Below are 25,192 nucleotides of genomic sequence, written 5' to 3'. Positions count from 1 at the left end.
CAATCGAAAATTTGGTCGTGAATTCGGTATTTTGCAAATTATTTCAAAATACTTCCAGGTAAATGAAAAACAAATTCATATGGTCTCTATACACACACCAAAGATTACTATATTGGGTCCATTCTCTCGTAAAAATATCGATTTTGGGTCCACTAGATCGGCCATTTCGGCAATTCAACTCTAACGACAATCGGGCCGCGATTCGCAAATGAAAAATTAATTTAAAAATCGGTCAAATAAACCTCTAATATTTTACATATGATACAATTAGGCATTGAGGAACATATATTTGGGTCAATTCTCTGAAAATAATGCCAATATATTATAACTGAGCCCCATTTTTCTTCGCGTCGGTATTTCCAAGTCCGCTTCACCTGTGGTCCGTTTCAGTAAATATTCTCGTCTTTGCCGAAATAAAACCAAGCTATATAATTTTTCATTTTAAACATGACAACAACTGCCAACCACACGTATCCAAAAATGTTTTTGTTGATATCATCTGAATATTGCCGTAGTTATCTGTCACTTCGATTGTAAACCCCATGCCAAAGTCATAAAAGAATCGACCAATCAAATTGGTATAACTTTTGAAACCGTAATCTTGCAGTTACCTCCCTTACAACAGTAAAGACGTTCCAAGTATCGCCTACCACAAACAATCCCGTGCACATAACAACAAGATATTATCATTTGCATTTCATTTATTGGTCATTTTCATCAAAGGAAAATGGTATATGGAAATCGATGACAACGTTAACGCTATGACCAGTCACCCTGACCACAAATACCACTTTATTGTAAGCCTATACATATGTACAGTTCTTTCTCGCAAACACGTACAGTACACTATAACCTATGATACAACGTATCGTTTCGTATGCCGTTATTGATATATTTCTTTCTCTAAATTATATAAATACACATCTAGATGAAAATGATGTAACATTCTAGAATATATATATTACACATTTAAGTAAATCGCGGACATATTTGCAGACCTATGCTATAATATCAGCCGCTTTGGAGTGAACACTGAAGAGCAAAACTTTCTAAACATCCGGAGACGAATGCGCCTGCGCAATAGTTGTTTACATAAATATATTGACCTGGAGTTGTTCGCAAAGTTCTGGTTCATTTAGTCTTCACATTTCGCTAGCGTTATGCATTTCTCAAATCGTGTGCATCTTGAAAACATCTACTGAATGCATTTCAACATTTTCGGTAAAACTACTATATAAAACGAAGATGTTTTTGCACATACATTATTTGAAGCGTAAGGCCATGGGGGCAGCCATATTTCATTGAAACAGACAGTAGATGGCGTATTGGTGAATGTGGCTACCAAATATGGTCATATTTCTCAGTCCAGTTCTTGATGGCAATAACCGAACATTAATGTTCGTTTAAAAATGCAATTTACATACCAGTAGTAAACTAGTGAAACAAAACCAAAATTAATTTCCGACAGTCAAATTTCTACTCATCAAAGATAAAACATTTGTAAATTATCAATTTCATAACTTAAACTGTAATCCCCAAAGTTTATTTAAAATCAATAAACCAGATCATTAATTTCTATGTATTACTGTTAATACATCCTGAGCAGGAACAATACCACAAGGGTTGTTTACCGAGGTAGTAAGGAAATGTCCACTTCATTTAGAACAATGATTCAGACATACGTTATAACATCTCTGTCAAATATCCAACTTGAAAAGAAAACATTTAAGTTACAAGGTTCACAAACGATTACTCCAAGGGAATATAAGTAAAATGACATTTTAACACCTATCATACACATAAAACACCATGTTTGAACCTATCATTAAGGGGACGCTGTACAGCTGACCGAGAGAGGGTTGCTACAGGTGTTGAATACCTGACCGTCATCATTGTCATACAAACTCCCACATCTTTACAAATGGCCACCTCCCTCTAATATCAGGTCTGCACATATCAATCATGTTATAAACTAGGCACAAAGCTTTATTTCTCTTATTCAAATTGGAAAAGCTACATTTTCAATTTGTGGTAAGGATCAAGGGTAGATTCATGGTGCCTCACCTTCGTTATAAAAATGTGAGACTTTTAATCATAAACACATAATTTCTATGTTCATAGAAAGGTGTATGTTTGATTCACTGAATGAAATAATAAAATGTGCTACATATCTCAATAAAAACTAAAGAGTTGCCAAGTACAGCTGGAGGATGAAAAGATTGTACTACATGTGAATGGTGAACATCAAACGCCATGGAAACTAACTTGATGATATAGGGCAGGGGAAAGTTTTCTGGGATGTCTCTTGTAGGTAAATATTGCTGTGACAACGGTGTATTCCTGAGGTAAGATACCGGAGGATCACTCCAGATTATTGACAGGGAGCATGCAAATGAAATTCTGAAGGTTAACAAAGCCACATTATTTGGGAAGTTACTCCCATAACACTCTCCCCTAACTGGTACGATGTACAGTCGGAGAGGTACCTAAACCTCACTCCTGTAATACTCTCCCCTAACTGGTACGATGTACAGTCGGAGAGGTACCTAAACCTCACTCCTGTAATACTCTCCCCTAACTGGTACGATGTACAGTCGGAGAGGTACCTAAACCTCACTCCTGTAACACTCTCCCCTAACTGGTACGATGTACAGTCGGAGAGGTACCTAAACCTCACTCCTGTAATACTCTCCCCTAACTGGTACGATGTACAGTCGGAGAGGTACCTAAACCTCACTCCTGTAACACTCTCCCCTAACTGGTACGATGTACAGTCGGAGAGGTACCTAAACCTCACTCCCGTAACACTCTCCTCTAACTGGTACGATGTACAGTCGGAGAGGTACCTAAACCTCACTCCTTTAATACTCTCCCCTAACTGGTACTATGTACAGTCGGAGAGGTACCTAAACCTCACTCCTGTAATACTCTCCCCTAACTGGTACGATGTACAGTCGGAGAGGTACCTAAACCTCACTCCTGTAATACTCTCCCCTAACTGGTACGATGTACAGTCGGAGAGGTACCTAAACCTCATTCCTGTAACACTCTCCCCTAACTGGTATGATGTACAGTCGGAGAGGTACCTAAACCTCACTCCCGTAACACTCTCCCCTAACTGGTACGATGTACAGTCGGAGAGGTACCTAAACCTCACTCCCGTAACACTCTCCTCTAACTGGTACGATGTACAGTCGGAGAGGTAACTAAACCTCACTCCTGTAATACTCTCCCCTAACTGGTACTATGTACAGTCGGAGAGGTACCTAAACCTCACTCCTGTAATACTCTCCCCTAACTGGTACGATGTACAGTCGGAGAGGTACCTAAACCTCATTCCTGTAACACTCTCCCCTAACTGGTACGATGTACAGTCGGAGAGGTACCTAAACCTCATTCCTGTAACACTCTCCCCTAACTGGTATGATGTACAGTTGGAGAGGTACCTAAACCTCACTCCTGTAACACTCTCCCCTAACTGGTACGATGTACAGTCTGAGAGGTACCTAAACCTCACTCCTGTAACACTCTCCCCTAACTGGTACGATGTACAGTCGGAGAGGTACCTAAACCTCACTCCCGTAACACTCTCCCCTAACTGGTACGATGTACAGTCGGAGAGGTACCTAAACCTCACTCCTGTAACACTCTCCTCTAACTGGTACGATGTACAGTCGGAGAGGTAACTAAACCTCACTCCTGTAATACTCTCCCCTAACTGGTACGATGTACAGTCGGAGAGGTACCTAAACCTCACTCCCGTAACACTCTCCCCTAACTGGTACGATGTACAGTCGGAGAGGTACCTAAACCTCACTCCTGTAACACTCTCCCCTAACTGGTACGATGTACAGTCGGAGAGGTACCTAAACCTCACTCCTGTAACACTCTCCCCTAACTGGTACGATGTACAGTCGGAGAGGTACCTAAACCTCACTCCTGTAACACTCTCCCCTAACTGGTACTATGTACAGTCGGAGAGGTACCTAAACCTCACTCCTGTAATACTCTCCCCTAACTGGTACGATGTACAGTCGGAGAGGTACCTAAACCTCACTCCTGTAATACTCTCCCCTAACTGGTACGATGTACAGTCGGAGAGGTACCTAAACCTCATTCCTGTAACACTCTCCCCTAACTGGTATGATGTACAGTTGGAGAGGTACCTAAACCTCACTCCCGTAACACTCTCCCCTAACTGGTACGATGTACAGTCGGAGAGGTACCTAAACCTCACTCCTGTAACACTCTCCTCTAACTGGTACGATGTACAGTCGGAGAGGTAACTAAACCTCACTCCTGTAATACTCGCCCCTAACTGGTACGATGTACAGTCGGAGAGGTACCTAAACCTCACTCCCGTAACACTCTCCCCTAACTGGTACGATGTACAGTCGGAGAGGTACCTAAACCTCACTCCTGTAACACTCTCCCCTAACTGGTACGATGTACAGTCGGAGAGGTACCTAAACCTCACTCCTGTAACACTCTCCCCTAACTGGTACGATGTACAGTCTGAGAGGTACCTAAACCTCACTCCTGTAACACTCTCCCCAAACTGGTACAATGTACAGTCGGAGAGGTACCTAAACCTCACTCCTGTAACACTCTCCCCTAACTGGTACGATGTACAGTCGGAGAGGTACCTAAACCTCACTCCTGTAACACTCTCCCCTAACTGGTACGATGTACAGTCGGAGAGGCACCTAAACCTCACTTCTGTACAATACCCTATAACTAAACAGTCATGATCTACTCTTATATAAAATCTAATTTCCATTCAAACTAGATCAATACAATAATAACAAATTACATGTAAAGATTAACGGGAGGACTTATCTGAGAAGACAGATCATAGAACGTTTTAAAATGACATCAGTTAAAATATTCATTCCCAAGCTTTTTTATAATATCCATTTTTTTTTTTTTTGCATGACAGGAAAAGCTGACGAGGAAAATTTTAACAAGACATGATATAAACTATCGAGGCTAGAGTATCTCTTGGTGAGGTTTGTGATGTCCCATACAGAAATGCTATTAAATGTAGCCTTGGAGATTTGTACAATGTGCTATTCAGCATTACACAAAAGTATTGCAGAATCTCTAGCAGCAAACATATAAACCTTTCTAAGAAACAGTTCGACTTTCCACCAGAAATAGCCTCATAAACAACCCTGAAACCCCTTCTGACAATTATTCTTCAGCAGCTGCTCTTCCTCTATGAATCTTGATACTCTCTAAACAAAACCCTTAATAGGAGTAAAAGATTGAAATGTCACCACGAAATTGAATCTAAAGGTTAAAAATGTACAAACAAGATTTATTTCTGTTACTGTTATATAGTATTTCTATTAATTTTCTATTAGAGTTGAAGTAATAATTGCAGTCTATTTTGTCACAGAGAAATAGCAATACTGCAGAAATCTAATGAACAGAAAAAAAACACACACACATGAACACAAAAAATGGATGAAAACACCAGAAACTGATAACACGACACAAGTAACTGATAACACGACACCAGTAACTGATAACACCACATCAGTAATTGATAACACCACACCGGTAACATAACACCACACCAGTAACTTATAACACCACACCAGCAACTGATAATACCACACCAGTAACTGATAACACCACACCAGTAACTTATAACAGCACACCAGTAACTTATAACAGCACACCAGTAACTGATAACACCACACCAGTAACTGATAACACCACACCAGTAACTGATAACACCACACTGGTAACATAACACCACACCAGCAACTGATAATACCACACCAGTAACTGATAACACCACACCAGTAACTGATAACACCACATCAGTAATTGATAACACCACACCATTAACTGATAACACCACACCAGCAACTGATAACACCACACCAGTAACTGATAACAGCACACCAGTAACTGATAACACTACACCAGTAACTGATAACAGCACACCGGTAACATAACACCACACCAGTAACTGATAACACTACACTAGTAACTGATAACACCACACCAGTAACTGATAACACCACACCAGTAACTGATAACACCACACCAGTAACTGATAACACCACACCAGTAACTGATAACACTACACTAGTAACTGATAACACCACACCAGTAACTGATAACAACACATCAGTAATTGATAACACCACACCAGTAACTTATAACACCACACCAGTAACTGATAACACCACACCAGTAACTGATAACACCACACCAGTAACTGATAACACCACATCAGTAACTGATAACACCACACCAGTAACTTATAACAGCACACCAGTAACTGATAACACCACACCAGTAACTGATAACACCACACTGGTAACATAACACCACACCAGTAACTGATAACACTACACTAGTAACTGATAATACCACACCAGTAACTGATAACACCACATCAGTAACTGATAACACTACACCAGTAACTGATAACACCACACCAGCAACTGATAATACCACACCAGTAACTGATAACACCACACCAGTAACTTATAACAGCACACCAGTAACTGATAACACCACACCAGTAACTGATAACACCACACCAGTAACTGATAACACCACACCAGTAACTGATAACACCACACCAGTAACTGATAACACCACACCAGTAACTGATAACACCACATCAGTAATTGATAACACCACACCAGTAACTGATAACACCACACCAGCAACTGATAACACCACACCAGTAACTGATAACACTACACCAGTAACTGATAACTCCACACCGGTAACATAACACCACACCAGTAACTTATAACAGCACACCAGCAACTGATAACACCACACCAGCAACTGATAACACCACACCAGTAACTGATAACACCACACCAGTAACTGATAACACCACACCAGTAACTGATAACACCACACCAGCAACTGATAACACCACACCAGTAACTGATAACACTACACTAGTAACTGATAACAACAAACCAACACAAATTGTGTCATGTCAAAGTCAGGTTTATGTGATAATATATTTTAAATAATCCCATTAAAATACATAGCAACCATGGATCCCAAACCATTGATCTGACGGTTGTTTAGGTAGTCTACATTTCTGATCTAGAGGTCGTTTAGGTAGTCTACAATTCTGATCTGAAGGTCGTTTAGGTAGTCTACAATTCTGATCTGAAGGTCGTTTAGGTAGTCTACAATTCTGATCTGGAGGTCGTTTAGGTAGTCTACAATTCTGATCTGGAGGTCGTTTAGGTAGTCTACAATTCTGATCTGAAGGTCGTTTAGGTAGTCTACAATTCTGATCTGGTGGTTGTTTAGGTAGTCTACATTTCTGATCTAGAGGTCGTTTAGGTAGTCTACAATTCTAATCTGGAGGTCGTTTAGGTAGTCTACAATTCTGATCTGGTGGTTGTTTAGGTAGTCTACATTTCTGATCTAGAGGTCGTTTAGGTAGTCTACAATTCTAATCTGGAGGTCGTTTAGGTAGTCTACAATTCTGATCTGAAGGTCGTTTAGGTAGTCTACAATTCTGATATGAAGGTCGTTTAGGTAGTCTACAATTCTGATCTGAAGGTCGTTTAGGTAGTCTACAATTCTGATCTAGAGGTCGTTTAGGTAGTCTACAATTCTGATCTGAAGGTCGTTTAGGTAGTCTACAATTCTGATCTGAAGGTCGTTTAGGTAGTCTACAATTCTGATCTAGAGGTCGTTTAGGTAGTCTACAATTCTGATATGAAGGTCGTTTAGGTAGTCTACAATTCTGATCTGAAGGTCGTTTAGGTAGTCTACAATTCTGATCTAGAGGTCGCTTAGGTAGTCTACAATTCTAATCTTGAGGTTGTTTAGGTAGTCTACAATTCTGATCTGAAGGTCGTTTAGGTAGTCTACAATTCTGATCTAGAGGTCGCTTAGGTAGTCTACAATTCTAATCTGGAGGTTGTTTAGGTAGTCTACAATTCTGATCTGGAGGTCGTTTAGGTTGTCTACAATTCTAATCTGGAGGTCGTTTAGGTAGTCTACAATTCTGATCTGGTGGTCGTTTAGGTAGTCTACATTTCCAAACATTAGTCAAGGGTTCCTCTTGGTAGTCTAGATCTCAAACCATTTATATGAGGGAGTTGGCGTAGAAATGGAATAGTAAAGCTACTGACAACGTAGATCTCAATTTGTTAATTGGTCAATTATACACAAACGTTTGTAAGTAACAGCTGCTGGGGACAACATTCTGTTCTTGATTTACATAATGATCTACAAAATGTTGGGATAACTTCTTCTGAATACAATCTATAAATGAATGTTAAGAAAGCATTTCCCAAGTAAATGTACAGGTGTGCTTTGTTAACGGACAGGAAATAGGATCATTAATGAAATACACACCTGTAGGAAGAGAAATCCTGGGAGGTTAGTTTATACAAGGATACACAACTGAGAGTGCGATCCCCCAGATGTCTCTGTATGCCGGTGTATTTCAGTAGTAACGAATAAAAGTGATGTTTGGATTAGATCTACCATTATATCTCTGATCACAAAACTTTGGTAAAACATTAACATTGGCATAACTGCATTTTACACATATCCACACATCCTATGTAAAGACAGGTATTATCATACTATTGCTAAGATGTCCACCAATAAGAATACCTGTACACTGACATCATCAAAAGGGAACTAAATCTAATCGGATCAATAAAATTCTGGATGCTATCGCTAAAAAAAGGCCAATATTTTGAAGAAAAAAAAGAAGAAGAAAGATTATGATTGTGATACATCAAGAAATAAAAGGTGAAACAGAGTCAGACAAGTTTGTAATATTTAAATCACTAAAAGGGCAATAACTCTGTAAATAATTATCAGATCAATGTGTCTAATACACATATCAGACAAGTTTGTAATGTTTAAATCACACAAAGGGCAACAACTCTGTTAACAATTATCAGATCAATGTGTCTGATACACATAAACATCTAATGGTGATTAAGCCTAGGATATTTCTGGAGGATCAGAAAGTGACATGTAGTTGTCTTAACATTAACAGATGGACAATGGAAAGTGACATACTATAATACATCGTGTGTTCATGGTTATATATAAACAGCCTTGACACGACTGACATACATGGTTATATAAAAACAGCCTTGACACGACTGACATACATGGTTAATGCTTGCCTATTATTTTTCATGGTATCAATATTAATTTGAGAACTTGAAAGCTGATACTTTCTAAATCATATTAATATATATATATATTAATATACCTGAATGAATATTAATTTTATCACAATGCTGCTTTCAAAAATTTACCTGTCCAAGACAAAATTCAAAGACAGATATGTGTGTTTTAATGGAGAATATAACTAACATTGGATCCTATAGAAATAACAGTACGCTAAACCCAGTGTGAAAGAGAATACAGACAGATTTGTTTTGAGTAAGAGGAAGATGAGATTTAAAATTAGCAGCTCCCAGCTGCTTTGTATCATACTGCAGACCACCTTGGAGGACAGGGGAAGATAGAGATGTGACCTTGACCTCAGACCAGCGGGACAGGTGAAATGTAAGACTCCCACACTGTGAATCACGACCTTTTATATACTGGTATTTATGAATGGGGGATTCATTGGAGTAAAGTAAGTAAAGTGAGTCAGTGTTATCTGTATTACAGTTAGTTGTATTAATATAACACAGCTCTCTGATTCTGAAAAGGTCAACCGTATTAATGTGCTACTCCTATGTCATGTTTTTCCCTTTCTTTGGAAAACAACACCAACATGTTAAGAACTTGATACAGCTGCTAAAACATGGTACAGCTCCTGGCCGTTTGAGTAAACTGAAAAGGAACTGGATCTGCAGAACACACAGACTTTCACTTTTACAATAAAGACATGTGCACAAACTGTGTCCCTTACTTTTTTAATGAAGTAAATTTACAAACAAGATGTTATTTTGTGTACATACGGCCAGTCTTACATCCTAGTGTACATACGGCCAGTCTTACACCCTGGTGTACATACGGTCAGTCTTACACCCTGGTGTACATACGGCCAGTCTTACACCCTGGTGTACATACGGCCAGTCTTACACCCTGGTGTACATACGGCCAGTCTTACACCCTAGTGTACATACAGCCAGTCTTACACCCTAGTGTACATACGGCCAGTCTTACACCGTAGTGTACATATGGCCAGTCTTACACCCTAGTGTACATACAGCCAGTCTTACACCCTGGTGTACATACGGTCAGTCTTACACCCAGGTGTACATACGGCCAGTCTTACACCCTAGTGTACATACGGCCAGTCTTACACCCTGGTGTACATACAGCCAGTCTTACACCCAGGTGTACATACGGCCAGTCTTACACCCTAGTGTACATACGGCCAGTCTTACATCCTAGTGTACATACAGCCAGTCTTACACCCTAGTGTACATACAGCCAGTCTTACACCCTAGTGTACATACGGCCAGTCTTACACCCTAGTGTACATACGGCCAGTCTTACACCCTAGTGTACATACAGCCAGTCTTACACCGTAGTGTACATACGGCCAGTCTTACACCCTAGTGTACATACGGCCAGTCTTACACCGTAGTGTACATACGGCCAGTCTTACACCCTAGTGTACATACGGCCAGTCTTACACCCTGGTGTACATACGGCCAGTCTTACACCCTAATGTACATACGGCCAGTCTTACACCCTAGTGTACATACGGCCAGTCTTACACCCTAGTGTACATACGGCCAGTCTTACACCCTAGTGTACATACGGCCAGTCTTACACCCTAGTGTACATACGGCCAGTCTTACACCCTAGTGTACATACGGCCAGTCTTACACCCTAGTGTACATACGGCCAGTCTTACACCGTAGTGTACATACGGCCAGTCTTACACCCTGGTGTACATACGGTCAGTCTTACACCCTAGTGTACATACGGCCAGTCTTACACCGTAGTGTACATACGGCCAGTCTTACACCCTAGTGTACATACGGCCAGTCTTACACCCTGGTGTACATAAGGCCAGTCTTACACCGTAGTGTACATACGGCCAGTCTTACACCCTAATGTACATACGACCAGTCTTACACCCTGGTGTACATAAGGCAAATCTTACACCGTAGTGTACATACGACCAGTCTTACACCCTGGTGTACATAAGGCCAGTCTTACACCGTAGTGTACATACGGCCAGTCTTACATCCTAGTGTACATACGGCCAGTCTTACACCCTAGTGTACATACGGCCAGTCTTACATCCTAGTGTACATACGACCAGTCTTACACCCTGGTGTACATACGGCCAGTCTTACACCGTAGTGTACATACGGCCAGTCTTACACCCTAATGTACATACAGCCAGTCTTACACCCTAGTGTACATACAGCCAGTCTTACACCCTGGTGTACATACGGCCAGTCTTACACCCTAGTGTACATACGGCCAGTCTTACACCCTAGTGTACATACGGCCAGTCTTACATCCTAGTGTACATACAGCCTGTCTTACACCGTAGTGTACATACGGCCAGTCTTACACCCTGGTGTACATACGGCCAGTCTTACACCCTAGTGTACATACGGCCAGTCTTACATCCTAGTGTACATACGGCCAGTCTTACACCCTAGTGTACATACAGCCAGTCTTACATCCTAGTGTACATACTGCCAGTCTTACACCCTAGTGTACATACGGCCAGTCTTACACCCTAGTGTACATACGGCCAGTCTTACACCCTAGTGTACATACAGCCAGTCTTACACCCTGGTGTACATACGGTCAGTCTTACACCCAGGTGTACATACGGCCAGTCTTACACCCTAGTGTATGTACGGCCAGTCTTACACCCTAGTGTACATACAGCCAGTCTTACACCCTAGTGTACATACGGCCAGTCTTACACCCTGGTGTACATACGGCCAGTCTTACACCCTAGTGTACATACGGCCAGTCTTACACCCTAGCTAGTGTACATACGGCCAGTCTTACATCCTAGTGTACATACGGCCAGTCTTACACCCTAGTGTACATACGGCCAGTCTTACACCCTAGTGTACATACTGTCAGTCTTACACCCTGGTGTACATACGGCCAGTCTTACATCCTAGTGTACATACGGTCAGTCTTACACCCAGGTGTACATACGGCCAGTCTTACACCCTAGTGTACATACGGCCAGTCTTACACCCTAGTGTACATACGGCCAGTCTAACATCCTAGTGTACATACGGCCAGTCTTACACCCTAGTGTACATACGGCCAGTCTTACACCCTAGTGTACATACGGCCAGTCTTAGTGTACATACGGTCAGTCTTACACCCAGGTGTACATACGGCCAGTCTTAAACCCTAGTGTACATACGGCCAGTCTTACACCCTAGTGTACATACGGCCAGTCTTACACCCTAGTGTACATACGGCCAGTCTTACACCCTAGTGTACATACGGCCAGTCTTACACCCTAGTGTACATACAGCCAGTCTTACACCCTGGTGTACATAAGGCCAGTCTTAAACCCTAGTTTACATACAGCCTGTCTTGCATCTTAATGTACCACTAAGTTACTCTTTAGCAGGTCTAGTTCCCCAACTGGCACTTACATCTAATTCAGCTTGCCAATAAGGACATGCAGTAAGCAATTTCATCGAAAAACTTCCAATAATTCTTTCAGCCTGAAATCCATTTCCTAGATTATCCAATATTAACTAGCACGGTCTGCAATGTTCTGGGGCATTTAATGTCAACCATCAGTGGGTCGTTCTGGACATACTCGAGATAAACTTGGCAATCTGGAACAAAATTAGTCCACAAAGCTTTCAGAATCATTAACCAAGAGATCACTTACCAGCACTGAGGAAGGTTTGATTATCATTTCATGAGAATAAATGTAATCAATTGTTTCTTCAACATTCATGGCACATTTGCCTTATTTACAGAATACATGAACCATACTTCTACAATCAATACCAATTCTGTCATAGCAGTGAATACATACAATTTGATTTTCACCACCTTTGTCTACCTAAACTCACTGAGTGACAAACCTTAACTTTCTGGATCTATCAAATTTTTAGATTCAGTTTTTGTTTTGCATTAAAAACTTGATAACTTAATTAGTTGTCATGAAAATGACTTGATGTGAAAGGCTGTCTTGTGCATGTCCTTGATGTTGGTATATAATACACTGATCCAAAGGAATGACCTCTTTTGAAAAAAGTTGCTCATATACAAGGTCATTTACTGCCCCACTAAAGATTACTCCAAATGATTGATAGCTTTCTCTCTTTATAGAAATACCTTACAGATCTAGGTAGCAGACATCCTTCTATTCCTCTGGAAGCCATCTTCACAGACTTAAGTTCAAAGTAGATGTCCTTGTATCTCTGGAAATTGTCTTCTCTGATTAGGCTCAAAATCCTTCACATGTTTTTCATAAAGTGTCCATATAAACTTCTACCAACAGGTGTACATAGTGACATTAACGACCGGCCATGTTGTTCTACCCACCTGAAGGTATCCCTTGTTACGACAAGGTCAATGGGCTGAAACTATGTGGGGGAATCATTGACTCATTGATTGGCCATTTCACACCTTGACATCGGGATTACCTGGCAAATGACCAGTGTCCAAAGACCTGATAATGATATCAACAATACTATCTATGTAATCCCTGCATCAAACGCAACGGAGGGTTTCCTCGGATAAGGAGAAATCCTTGGCACTTGTCATCCATGTTTAACTGTTGGGTACTTCTATGGTATCTCTATATATGAGGTCCCTACACAATTCTTTAATACCATATTTCTACTTCTATTTACCCATCAAATCCCAGAAGATTACCAGCTTTACAGAAGTATTTGATGTATCACAACGACAGAAAACAAATATAGAAGATCTATCAGAAATATCCTTCATATTTAATATGTAATGTAGATACTGTCTATCAATATCCAGTCATCTACTCTACAGAGTTGTCTAATAAAGGTAAATCAATCTGTGAGAATGCTAGTAAATCAAGCTGTACTAACTCATTAACATTAACCGGAGTCTATATTCCAAATTCGTGAGTTAAAGAAAACAAGCAGGGAAAACCAACAAGTATACAAAATCATTATTTTAACTCAAAATAATTTTTTTTTTTTTTTTTAGATTTATGCAGAAAATATTTCAGGAGACTGTAAGCATCTTCTGCTTCATGGAGGACACCTGCTTTGTAAATCTAGGTCAAATTGACGACACTCACTATGTAAATCTAGGTCAAACTGAAGACACTCACTATGTAAATCTAGGTCAAACTTACGACACTCACTATGTAAATCTAGGTCAAACTGACGACACTCACTATGTAAATCTAGGTCAAACGGACGACACTCGCTATGTAAATCTAGGTCAAACTGACGACACTCGCTGTATAAATCTAGGTCAAATTGACGACACTCGCTATGTAAATCTAGGTCAAACTGACGACACTTGCTATGTAAATCTAGGTCAAACTGACGACACTCGCTGTATAAATCTAGGTCAAATTGACGACACTATGTAAATCTAGGTCAAACTGACGACACTCACTATGTAAATCTAGGTTAAATTGACGACACTCGCATGTAAATCTAGGTCAAATTGATGACACTCGCATATCAATCTAGGTGAAATTGACGACACTCGCTATGTAAATCTAGGTGAAATTGACGACACTCGCTATGTAAATTTAGGTCAAATTGACAACACTTGCTATGTAAATCTAGGTCAAATTGACGACACTTCTTATGTAAATCTAGGTCAAATTGACGACACTTCCTATGTAAATCTAGGTCATATTGACGACACTCGCATGTAAATCTAGGTCAAATTGATGATACTCGCATGTCAATCTAGGTCAAATTGACGACACTCGCTATGTAAATCTAGGTCAAATTGACGACACTCGCTATGTCAATCTAGATCAAATTGACGACACTCGCTATGTAAATCTAGGTCAAATTGACGACACTCGCTATGTAAATCTAGGTCAAATTGACGACACTTGCTATGTAAATCTAGGTCAAATTGACGGCACTCGCTATGTAAATCTAGGTCAAATTGATGACACCTGCTTTGTAAATCGAGGTCAAATTGAGGACACTCGCTATGTAAATCTAGGTCCAACTGCTGACACTCACTATGTGAATCTATGTCAAACAGAGGACACTCGCTATGTAAATCTAGGTCAAACTGACGACACTCAATATGTGTGTAAATCTAGGCCAAACTGACGACACTCACAATGTAAATCTAAATCAAACTGATGACACTCGCTATGAAAATCTGGGTGAAATTGACGACAACCAATATGTAAATCTAGGTCACATGAGCAACACCGACTATGTGGATCTAGGTCAAATCATGACACCTGCTATGTTGTTCTAGGTCAAATCATGACACCTGCTATGGTAATCTAGGTCAAATCAATCACACCTGCTATGTAAATCTAATCAAAATAAGTTTGTGCTACATCCTCAAAAGAGGAGCCACAGTGATAACAATAGAACCACTAATTATGTAAGGTATCTCGGTGATGACAATAGAACCACTAATTATGTAAGGTATCTCTGTGATGACAATAGAACCACTAATTATGTAAGGTATCTCTGTGATGACAATAGAACCACTAATTATGTAAGGTATCTCGGTGATGACAATAGAACCACTAATTATGTAAGGTATCTCTGTGATGACAATAGAACCACTAATTATGTAAGGTATCTCTGTGATGACAATAGAACCACTAATTATGTAAGGTATCTCGGTGATGACAATAGAACCACTAATTATGTAAGGTATCATGGTGATGACAATAGAACCACTAATTATGTAAGGTATCATGGTTATAACAATAGAACCACTAATTATGTAAGGTATCTCGGTGATGACAATAGAACCACTAATTATGTAAGGTATCTCGGTGATGACAATAGAACCGCTAATTATGTAAGGTATCTCGGTGATGACAATAGAACCACTAATTATGTAAGGTATCCTGGTGATGACAATAGAACCACTAATTATGTAAGGTATCCTGGTGATGACAATAGAACCACTAATTATGTAAGGTATCATGGTGATGACAATAGAACCACTAATTATGTAAGGTATCACAGTGATAGGGCTTTGGTATATCACACTACATTTTCTAAACAAAGTGATGCTTCATTATACTTTCGCCAAAATTTACAATTTATACTGAAATAGGCTTAGGATTATTTCCCTTCTCAAAATTGAGTTCCCTTTGCAAATGACGGTATTACGCAACTTTAATTAAAATCACATTGAGCAACATGGAGCAGTAAGCTTTAAAGGAACACATGAAAGGATGATTTCATTGGGTCAATCAGTACAGTTAATCAATAATTACCAGTTTATGATTGTTATGAAAATAATTCATAATATTAATATAAACATCTGTACAAATCAAAACTCATTAGTAATAGCATGCAGGTGTATGAAAAGTCAGTCAGGCCTACCACCTACACATCCCCTCTTTTTACTGCTCTCTCATCATGTATTGGGAGTTAGGGGAGGGCTCCATAGTACTAATTAACCCCTGCTACTCTTCTACCAATACTTCGGTTTTAATTGACAGTCTGACTATGAAAGTCACAGCCTCAAATCTCTGTGGACCAGAAGTTTAGTCTGTGTAAACCTGGTGACAAACTGACATCTGTGTAAACCTGGAGACAAACTGACATCATCGTCATCGTCATCAGACTTCCATCAAAATCATCCTCCTAACATCAATAGCATTCTATCAAAATCAGATTATCCATCTGATTTCATCCATATTTCATGCTAAACTGAAAACTTCAAAATGGCCGAATTAATTAAAGCCTCTATATGTTTTTGTTTACATGTATACTTCAATTTCCAAGGACAAAGGTGAGCTTATAATCCAATTGGAGGTCACTAAAGGCAGGATTTTAATTTACTAATTAGACATATCTATACACAGGATTTTAATTTACTAATTGGACATATCTATACACAGGATTTTAATTTACTAATTGGACATATCTATACACCGGATTTTAATTTACTAATTGGACATATCTATACACCGGATTTTAATTTACTAATTGAACATATCTATAAACAGGATTTTAATTTACTAATTGGACATATCTATACTCAGGATTTTAATTTACTAATTGGACATATCTATACTCAGGATTTTAAATTTACTAATTGGACATATCTATAAACAGGATTTTAATTTACTAATTGGACATATCTATAAACAGGATAACCTTCTAGGATATATTAATCTTCAAGTTCTTTTATATGGTATCAGTGACTTGTCAACTGATTTAAACGATTTAAACAGAACCATACTTTCCAACACTAGTTCTTACCTGAAAAAAAGTAAACGCTTTAAAAATTATAAGTAATATTTATGTCTATATATACTCATTTGTTTATATAAAGGTTAAATCAACTTAAAAATATATCATGAGTACATAGTAGTGTGAGAGTGAGTGAGAATGTGTTTTCTTTGTTTATATATATCAATTATTGACTTTTCCTACTTCATGTTCACTAAACTGGAAATTTATAGGAAAGGACTAATATAGGCTGAGCCTGTTGTCGAATCCCTTTTGCCAACACCAATTCTGTATGATATTCAATGTAAATTTATACTTTTTGTGTTGACAATAAAATATTTTGAAAAAAAATATAAACAGGATTTTAAATTTACTAATTGGACATATCTATACACAGGATTTTAATTTACTAATTGGACATATCTATAAACAGGATTTTAATTTACTAATTGGACATATCTATGCACAGGATTTTTAATTTACTAATTGGACATATCTATAAACAGGATTTTAATTTACTAATTGGACATATCTATAAACAGGATTTTAAATTTACTAATTGGACATATCTATGCACAGGATTTTTAATTTACTAATTGGACATATCTATATACAGGATTTTAATTTACTAATTGGACATATCTATATACAGGATTTTAATTTACTAATTGAACATATCTATATACAGGATTTTAATTTACTAATTAGACATATCTATACACATGTTTTAATTTACTAATTGGACATATCTATACACAGGATTTTAATTTACTAATTAGACATATCTATACGCAGGATTTTAAATTTACTAATTGGACATATCTATACACAGGATTTTAATTTACTAATTGGACATATCTATACACAGGATTTTAATTTACTAATTAGACATATCTATACGCAGGATTTTAAATTTACTAATTGGACATATCTATACACAGGATTTTAATTTACTAATTAGACATATCTATACACAGGATTTTAATTTACTAATTGGACATATCTATACACAGGATTTTAATTTACTAATTGGACATATCTATATACAGGATTTTAATTTACTAATTGGACATATCTATACACAGGATTTTAATTTACTAATTGGACATATCTATACACAGGATTTTAATTTACTAATTGGACATATCTATAAACAGGATTTTAAATTTACTAATTGGACATATCTATACACAGGATTTTAATTTACTAATTGGACATATCTATATACAGGATTTTAAATTTACTAATTGGACATATCTATACACAGGATTTTAATTTACTAATTGGACATATCTATATACAGGATTTTAATTTACTAATTGGACATATCTATACACAGGATTTTAATTTACTAATTGGACATATCTATATACAGGATTTTAAATTTACTAATTGGACATATATCTATAAACAGGATTTTAAATTTACTAATTGGACATATATCTATAAACAGGATTTTAATTTACTAATTGGACATATCTATATACAGGATTTTAATTTACTAATTGGACATATCTATACACAGGATTTTAAATTTACTAATTGGACATATCTATACACAGGATTTTAATTTACTAATTGGACATATATCTATAAACAGGATTTTTAATTTACTAATTGGACATATCTATAAACAGGATTTTCAATTTACTAATTGGACATATCTATATACAGGATTTTAAATTTACTAATTGGACATATATCTATAAACAGGATTTTAAATTTACTAATTGGACATATATCTATAAACAGGATTTTTAATTTACTAATTGGACATATCTATATACAGGATTTTAATTTACTAATTGGACATATCTATACACAGGATTTTAATTTACTAATTGGACATATCTATCCGCAGGATTTTAAATTTACTAATTGGACATATATCTATAAACAGGATTTTTAATTTACTAATTGGACATATCTATATACAGGATTTTAAATTTACTAATTGGACATATATCTATAAACAGGATTTTAAATTTACTAATTGGACATATATCTATAAACAGGATTTTAAATTTACTAATTGGACATATCTATATACAGGATTTTAATTTACTAATTGGACATATCTATACACAGGATTTTAAATTTACTAATTGGACATATCTATAAACAGGATTTTAATTTACTAATTGGACATATCTATAAACAGGATTTTTAATTTACTAATTGGACATATCTATACACAGGATTTTATTTTACTAATTGGACATATCTATATACAGGATTTTAATTTACTAATTGGACATATCTATACACCGGATTTTAAATTTACTAATTGGACATATCTATACACAGGATTTTAAATTTACTAATTGGACATATCTATACACAGGATTTTAATTTACTAATTGGACATATCTATATACAGGATTTTTAATCTGCAGAGTGGTCACTATACAGACAATTTGCCCTATATAATATTTCTTTATAGAATAGTCACCTTTATCAGACCTATGAGAAACACAAACTGGTGTGTACATCTATAACTGTATTAGTACTTTCATTCGGTCAGAAAGCACTACCTTGGATCATACCTAATGTCATATAAATACATATAAAGCACCTGTTCACTTCTCATTAAAATTGACATCATTGCAAATTACTTTAACTTCAAATAATTATATTATCAAACAACTTTCTCTGACCTAAAGGGGTTATGCAAATATTAAGCATTCAACTAAAGTATGAAAGCACACCTGTAAAGGTGTTTCGACCTCAGTAGAAAGGCCATGTTACTCTGTGCTGGGAGCCACAATGACATTATGTACTCAGTGTTAAACCTCTAATTGTAATTTAGAAATACTGATCAAGAATCAACACACAAATAATCTGTAAATTTTCATATATTTTACGAATTAGTTTGTCATCTGGTGAATTTGTGCCTAATCAAATGTAATTAAAACAGGAGTAATCAAGTAACAAAGCTATAAGCTTCAAGCTCTGTACACGTATTAGTGACCTGACCATTCCCCTTATCAAAGCTTCAAGCTCTGTACAGGTATTAGTGACCTGACCATTCCCCTTATCAAAGCTTCAAGCTCTGTACACGTATTAGTGACCTGACCATTCCCCTTATCAAAGCTTCAATCTCTGTACAGGTATTAGTGACCTGACCATTCCCCTTATCAAAGCTTCAAGCTCTGTACAGGTATTAGTGACCTGACCATTCCCCTTATCAAAGCTTCAAGCTCTGTACACGTATTAACGATATGAAAATTTTCTTATTAGTGCCCAAAAAGTCATAAAAGTTCATAAAATTTAGCTGTATGATACTTTGGAAATAGTATTTCTCTACTTACAGCAGGGTCATTTATAGAAAAAATAGTTGCATTTGAAAAGTAAAAGGTCAGTGTGGTTTGTAGTACATATAACACTTCTTTGTCTCAGTCGAGCCAATAAAGATCATATTGCTGGGGACCCGAGTCAGATTACCCTCCCAGCAGTTCAGTTCCTGACTTTGATTACCCTCCGAGCTGTTCAGTTCGAAGGAATGTTTTTCATTGTTCTATCACACTTCAACACTACAAAGCCTTCTTTCTATACAGTTCCACTAGTTATCTTTTAATTATAGCAATAACAATATTGACCTAGTTTTGTATCAGGGAAGGAATCAGCTGCTTGTGTGTAAATCATCTGTAAACGTTATAACAAGACTCACCAATTTACCCCGAGAAAATTGTGGAATTATAAAAATACTCTGTAATTTGTTGTCGATCAATCAGGCAGATATCTAATTCAATAACATGCTAACATTTAAAACATGCTGTAATAGTAATAATTCTGTAATAAGATAATTCAGAATATTTGGAAACTGGCTTCCGATTAATTAGGCTCTAATCTAATAAAATAATAACAGACTGTTTTCATTCTGATCAGTCCAAGCAATTAATCGCAAAATAACAAATAACTGGAATAAAACTGACAGTGAAGAATTTCCTGAAACATCACTATCAATTTTTGCCTTATACAGGCAATCATAACTATTTAAATACAGACAAGTGGTTTTGAAATGCCAATTAGCATGCTTCCAGATAATGTTGCTACATTTTAACAGATGGACGACAAATATCACTCTTACTGCTGCCTGATTTTCATGAGTTATTTAAGATCAGAGATTAAATCTTACGGACATCCTTAGAGCTTTCAAACAACAGGTACCCGTGTGCTTTCGCTTAAGCCTGTTCTTTTAATTCTCAACCTAACCATTTCACTATCCTCAACCTAACTCTAGCCTGTAGCTGTCCTCAACCTAACCCTAGCCTGTCACTATCCTCAACCTAACCCTAGCCTGTCGCTATCCTCAACCTAACCCTAGCCTGTCACTATCCTCAACCTAACCCTAGCCTGTCGCTATCCTCAACCTAACCCTAGCCTGTCACTATCCTCAACCTAACCCTAGCCTGTCGCTATCCTCAACCTTACCCTAGCCTGTCACTATCCTCAACCTAACCCTAGCCTGTAGCTGTCCTCAACCTTACCCTAGCCTGTCACTATCCTCAACCTAACCCTAGCCTGTCCTCAACCTAACCCTAGCCTGTCACTATCCTCAACCTAACCCTAGCCATTCACTATCCTCAACCTTACCCTAGCCATTCACTATCCTCAACCTAACCCTAGCCTGTCGCTATCCTCAACCTAACCCTAGCCATTCACTATCCTCAACCTAACCCTAGCCTGTAGCTGTCCTCAACCTTACCCTAGCCATTCACTATCCTCAACCTAACCCTAGTCTGTCGCTATCCTCAACCTAACCCTAGCCTGTCACTATCCTCAATCTAACCCTAACCTGTCACTCTCCTCAACCTTACCCTAGCCTGTCACTATCCTCAACCTAACCCTAACCTCTCACTATCCTCAACCTAACCCTAACCTCTCACTATCCTCAACCTAACCCTAACCTCTCACTATCCTCAACCTAACCCTAGCCTGTAGCTGTCCTCAACCTAACCCTAGCCTGTAGCTGTCCTCAACCTAACCCTAGCCTGTCGCTATCCTCAACCTTACCCTAGCCTGTCACTATCCTCAACCTAACCCTAGCCTGTCGCTATCCTCAACCTTACCCTAGCCTGTAGTTGTCCTCAACCTTACCCTAGCCTGTCACATTCTTCAAACTAACCCACAACAAGAGGCCCATGGGGCCTGTATCGCTCACCTGGTTGGATTTGACCAAATGTCAAAATAATGTTCATGTTCAATTCCTTTTGTTTGTTAACCTCAAACAATGCTATTTATGGTTATAGCGTGGGGATCCCAACTGCTTTAAAGAAATAATGAAGTCCAGACTCTCTGAGTTTACAACATGCATTTATAACTTTATGACTAGTAGTGATTTAAAGGAATTACCTCTATTTCCCATATGGGGCCCCGCCCCTTTGGCCCCTTGGGGGTCAAAGTCACCATTTATGCAAAATCTGTTCCCCTTCCCCCAAGAATGCTTCTGACTAAATTGGGTTCAAATCCATTCATAACTTAATGACAAGTAGCGATTTGAAGGAATTACCTCTATTTCCCCATTAGGCCCCGCCCCTTTGGCCCCTTGGGGGTCAGAGTCACCATTTATGCAAAATCTATTCCCCATCCCCAAAGGATGTTTCTGACCAAATTGGGTTCAAATCCATTCATAACTTTATGACTAGTAGCAATTTAAAGGAATTGCCTCAATTTCCCCTATTGGGCCCCGCCCCTCAGGCCCCTTGGGGGTCAGAGGCACCATTTATGCAAAATCTGTTCCCCTTCCCCCAAGAATGTTTCTGACCAAATTGGGTTCAAATCCATTCATAACTTTATAACTAGTAGCGATTTAAAGGAATTGCCTTAATTTCCCCTATTGGGCCCTGCCCCTCAGGCCCCTTGGGGGTCAGAGTCACCATTTATGCAAAATCTGTTCCCCTTCCCCAAAGGATGTTTCTGACTAAATTGGGTTCAAATCCATTCATAACTTTATGACTAGTAGCGATTTGAAAGAATTACCTCTATTTCCCCTAATGGGCCCCGCCCCTTTGGCCCCTTGGGGGTCAGAGTAACCATTTATGCAAAATCTGTTCCCCTTCCCCAAAGGATGTTTCTGACCAAATTGGGTTCAAATCCATTCATAACTTAATGACTAGTAGCGATTTGAAGGAATTACCTCTATTTCCCCATTAGGCCCCGCCCCTTTGGCCCCTTGGGGGTCAGAGTCACCATTTATGCAAAATCTGTTCCCCTTCCCCAAAGGATGTTTCTGACCAAATTGGGTTCAAATCCATTCATAACTTTATGACTAGTAGCGATTTAAAGGAATTGCCTTAATTTCCCCTATTGGGCCCTGCCCCTCAGGCCCCTTGGGGGTCAGAGTCACCATTTATGCAAAATCTGATCCCCTTCCCCGAAGGATGTTTCTGACCAAATTGGGTTCAAATCCATTCATAACTTTATGACTAGTAGCGATTAGAAGGAATTACCTCTATTTCCCCATTAGGCCCCGCCCCTTTGGCCCCTTGGGGGTCAGAGTCACCATTTATGCAAAATCTGTTCCCCTTCCCCAAAGGATGTTTCTGACCAAATTGGGTTCAAATCCATTCATAACTTTATGACTAGTAGCGATTTAAAGGAATTGCCTTAATTTCCCCTATTGGGCCCTGCCCCTCAGGCCCCTTGGGGGTCAGAGTAACCATTTATGCAAAATCTGATCCCCTTATGCCAAGGATGTTTCTGACCAAATTTGGTCAAAATCCAATAAGAACTTTATGACTAGTAGCGATTTGAAGCAAATGTTGACGGACGGACGACGGACGACGGACACCGGACGACGGACGACGGACGACGGACGCTGCACCATGGCATAAGCTCACCGGACCTTCGGTCCAGGTGAGCTAAAAACTACAATGATAATGATGCCTGAAAATCTAACCATACTTTAATGGAAAGTGTACAGCAAGTTATGTGATACTTATGATGTCTACACATCAATCACAGTACTGTCAGCTGCACAAACAGGAATAGTGTTTTACCAATATGCTACCACCACACAAACAGATTTATGGTCTATTTCACATGCATTTGATAAACAAAATGTTTTGTATACAGATAAGAAAGTGGTTTTGTCAATTAAGTGATGGCAAAGTAACTAAATAGTTTCAGAACTCCCTAAACACTTTAACTGTAAGAATGAGGAATGGTTCATTAACATTTGTGATGAAGTATAACAGTCAAGTTTTCACATCCATTTTGCATACTTGAGCGCCATTGTTATTGAGCAAACCGTTTTACTGGACACGCAAGGCAGATAAACTCACCACAGACTTATAAATGGTCTGATCATGTCCTTCACTTTATTTCTTACAGCAATTCAGTGGCAAAGAGATATTACTGGTGTGACACCTTGACCAGGCGTTCAAGCTCCTAAGTGAATCAGATATATTGTTTCCCACATTCTGTAGACAACAGAGCTCCCACAAGGTTCTGTGTCTACCCTGTTCCATTCTCCATTCATGTGAAAAAGAAAGCTAATCAAATGCTAAAATTAGTTACCAAGGAAAACTATAAACGTACAAGTTTGTTAGAGAAATACTACTCTGGAGGAGACAGGTGCCTGGAAATATAATAATGTTCTTATGGACTATAACAGGAGTGGTGTTAGATCAATATGATTGTGCCGCCATGGATGTGTTGTCCAATGATGAATCCTGGACAATATGCCCACAGCAACATTTTTTTGTTCAGAAATCTGTCTGTAATATATGCAATAACCTGACAAAGTGCAATCTTTAGAGTGCCACCAGCCATTCTCACAACATTCACACAATTTCTGTTACATTGCAGACGTAACAATTTTTCATGGATGAAAAACTATGTAATCC

At 38.3% G+C, this 25,192-nt stretch overlaps 2 protein-coding genes across 4 annotated transcripts in view; both read right to left on the bottom strand.

The window, feature by feature from the left end:
• Window positions 1-25,192, bottom strand: part of LOC117325076 (heparan sulfate glucosamine 3-O-sulfotransferase 1-like) — a 202,087-nt gene that overhangs the window by 57,694 nt on the left and 119,201 nt on the right. The gene's annotated exons all lie outside the window — the stretch shown is intronic.
• The window catches only part of LOC117325074 (heparan sulfate glucosamine 3-O-sulfotransferase 5-like), a 108,987-nt gene that overhangs the window by 28,597 nt on the left and 55,198 nt on the right, over window positions 1-25,192 (bottom strand). The window contains exon 1 of one of the 3 annotated variants that reach the window (XM_033881007.1): window positions 13,285-13,516. The exons of 1 other annotated variant lie outside the window; for it this stretch is intronic. The gene's annotated coding sequence lies outside the window, so the exon portion shown is untranslated. Of the gene's footprint in view, window positions 1-13,284; window positions 13,517-25,192 lie in introns of those variants that run through there. One more of the 3 variants, XM_033881006.1, reaches the window with a different exon arrangement.

The sequence above is a fragment of the Pecten maximus genome, chromosome 4 (genome assembly GCF_902652985.1).
Source record: "Pecten maximus chromosome 4, xPecMax1.1, whole genome shotgun sequence".
NCBI classification, from domain to species: Eukaryota; Metazoa; Mollusca; class Bivalvia; order Pectinida; family Pectinidae; genus Pecten; species Pecten maximus.
This window is presented reverse-complemented; position numbering and strand designations above follow the sequence as displayed.